This window comes from Gavialis gangeticus, unplaced genomic scaffold (genome assembly GCF_001723915.1).
Source record: "Gavialis gangeticus isolate Ggan-Ray unplaced genomic scaffold, GavGan_comp1, whole genome shotgun sequence".
In the NCBI taxonomy this organism is placed as follows: Eukaryota; Metazoa; Chordata; order Crocodylia; family Gavialidae; genus Gavialis; species Gavialis gangeticus.
This window is the reverse complement of record NW_017729030.1, coordinates 67,454,514-67,458,007: the sequence shown is the minus strand read 5'-3', so window position 1 is coordinate 67,458,007 and position 3,494 is coordinate 67,454,514.

Sequence of the window (3,494 nt, the reverse complement as noted above, 5' to 3'; positions counted from 1 at the left end):
TTAATTTATATATTTCAGTTCTAACCATGGGCTGGAAAATAACAGTGCTCACTGCTAGACCTGTTGCTAGAGCATGTGCCCTCAGTAAGCTTCTAATGTAGTACTGTAGTGGTTTTCAACCTTTTTCATTTGCAGACCCGTAAAATATTTTGAATGGTGATGTGGACCCCGTTAGAAATTTTGAATGGAGGTGCAGGCCTCTTTGCATTGTAAGTGTTGGTACCACATAGTTTTGATTGATTATAGTCATTTTTCCTAGACCTCTTAGATAGAGTCTGCAGACCCCTAGGGTATAGCTGCAGTAGTACTGTCTTGCAAAGCTGGCCAACTTAGAGAATGCTATATAAACTTCAGCCCTCAGATAGCCAAAGGTTGAACTGTCCAAAACAATTGGACAAATTTGGTATGGATTCATTAGTAATTTTGGTCACACTGGAAAATGCAGTATTCTACCAAAAACGCTTCACCCCCGAGTCAAACAACATTTCACCTTCAAGCACCACTACACCCACCTAAGTCAGTCCCACAGTCCATCCCTGAACTCACTGAGCTCCTAGCTGAGTCAGCTCCTCAGCTAGTGTTAATCAGCATAACTGCACTGACTTTATTGGCACTCTTATTCCAGATGAGAATCTGGCCATTGGGTCCATGCCCCCTCAGTCCATGTACTCAGCTTCTCATGATGTCAGTTCTCACTGTATGTGATGCTACATGTTATTCAGGTGTTATCTTCTATAAATGCAAGCCACTACTATTGTTATGAATTATAACACATTTATATAGCACCTTAGGAACTTTATGCAGCAAGGAAGGCATTGCCTATTAGTATTAAGAACACATACCAAGGGAAGAATGGTCCTTTTGTTGTTACTAATCCTGCCTGTCCAACCATGCTGTCATTGTACTCCAGGTAACTTTCCTGAGGAAAATACCATTGTTTAAGCACTCACTTGCCGCATCTAAATGAAACATTGACTGTGCAGTCATTACTGCTCAGTCATTTAGTATTTGTATAAACAAATACTAAATGACTGCTCAGTAACTGGAGTTTCTTCACAGTAGCATCACTGGATGGCTTTTAGGTGATGCTGATTGCACAGTAGCTCATTCCTACTATGCAGTAGCACCACATCAAGCTTTGTGCTATGCAGCAATGCTGCACAGTAGTAACAAATTACTTTGCAGTCAGCATCTCATGTAGATGCAGCCACTGACCCCTTGTCCTGTGTTTTATTAATTAGTAGCTAAAGTGATTTTAAGGGGAGAATTCTTTTTGAACATCCTGTTGCAAAGATTTTTGTTCAATCCTTTGGGTTATCAGAGAAATCAGAACATGTTAAATAGTATTTGGGGAAAAATAAAGCACTGATCAATCCAGTGAGCTTATTTCTAAGTGCCTTTAGCTGAAAGAGCTATCTAAAAAAACCCCACAGCACGCTTATAGGCTTGGCAGTGCTATACTTGCTAGCACCACAGCCAAAAGGGACTTGGGGTCATGACTGACCACAAGATGAATATAAGCCACCAATGCAATGTCGCAGCTGGTAAAGAGGACAAAACTCTGGCTTTCATCCATAGATGCTTCTCAAGCAAATCCCATTCCCATTGCACTCAGCCTTGGTGAGACTGCAGCTGGAGTACTGCATCCAATTCTGGGCTCCACAATTTAAAAAGGATGTGGAAAATCTTGAGAGAGTCCCGAGAAGAGCCACACGTATGATCACAGGGCAGAAGAACAGGCCCTATGATGAAAGGCTGACAGCCATGGGACTCTTCAGGCTAGAAAAGCGCAGGCTGTGGGGGGACCTGGTAGCTGCCTATAAGTATATAAGAGGTGTAAATCAGGATCCAGGGGAGCACCTGTTCACCAGAGCGCCCCAAGGGGTGACAAGGTCAAACAGTCACAAAGTCCTCCAAGACTGTTGCAGGCCAGACATAAGGAAAAACTTCTTTACTGTCTAAGTCCTCAAGGCCTGGAATAGACTGCCTCCACAGGTGGTGAAAGCACCTACTCTGGACTCTTTTAAGAAACATTTGGACATCTATCTTGCTGGAATCCTTTAACCCTAGCTGACTTCCCGCCCCCAGGCAGGGGGCTGGACTCGATGATCTTCCGGGGTCCCTTCCAGCCCTAATGTCTATAAAATCTATGAAATTTATTACCCTATTTCCTGTCCTAGCATCCTGTTCCCTTACAAAAGACAGCAGTCAATGGAAAGCTCTTATATTCCCTAGGGAAGCAATGTTTTCACATACAAGGAACACCCTGTACAGAGGTTTATTACAGCTGTTTGTACATTGCAAACCGCTGAAAGAAATCAGTACTCAGGCATGAACCATGTAAAATTTTTACCCCTGGATGTAATTACAGTGATGCATTTGCACTGCACAAACTACTATTGACAGACTGAACAGGAATAGCACTGTCACAAAAAAGACAACATTTTGAAGACTATTTTATGAGAGCCTAAGTCCCCTTGACTTTCAATGTGATATATATATATATATATATATATATATATATTTATCTTGGCCAGCTCTAGTAAAACCACTATGTTTCAGCTTAACTATAATCAGAATTGTACCGCCAAGACAGCAGAGAGCTGGTTGTTTGCTCCACTGACTGGAAATGCTCTTTCACAAGGGTCAGTGCAGGGGTAGCCTGGAGCTGTCACTGGCAAAATGGAGGTAACCTCACCGAGCAGCTGCAGCCACCCTTGGCTAATGGCTTGTGGAGATCTGGTGTGTTTTCACTTGCTGACATGCTGGAGGCCTAGGCAGTTGTGTTGACACAATTGTTTTGCATCTCAGAGTGATTTATCACAAAAGGAAGATGAAAGGCACCTAGGAGTAATACAGTTTATTTTTCTTTCTTTCTCCTAGACATTTCTGCTGAACCCAAAAGTTCAGAGGGCGACAACTAGACCAGTTTTCTCCCTGCTGAGAAGAAATTTACCACACCATGTATTACAAGTCTGTTTTCCAGTCAAAGGTCATTAGTGTGACACTCAAGCAGCAGTTTTAAGAAGTTACTTACTTTAACTTGCTGTTCTTCAGCTAACTCAGCTTCCTTTTATCTGCCCACCTGAACAAGCATTGCACCTCCTGCATGTCTTTTTACCAAGTTACTAGCTCATGTGAGCCATGGAGAAACTGAACTCACTGTTGCCTCATTTGTATTCTGATGTTTAATTTGGGTCTTCCCTGCTACTGAAGGAATGCAGCTTGTGGCGGCCCAGTAGGGGGTGCTCCTGAGCTGAGCCGCCCGCCTCACTGCGCCTGACCTCCTTCCAGGCTCCACGTGCCTCCCTGGGGGCGCCTAATGTCTGGCTGACCCCCTTCCTGGAGCACACCAGCAAGCCTGGGGGTAACTGCACCACCACCCAGGGTCTGGACTGATTTTAGCCCTGTGCCCCCTGGGAAACACAGGCCTAGTAGTCTTTGCGGGATACTCCACCCACTGCAAGAACTTGGGGTGCTTCCCTCAGTCTGAA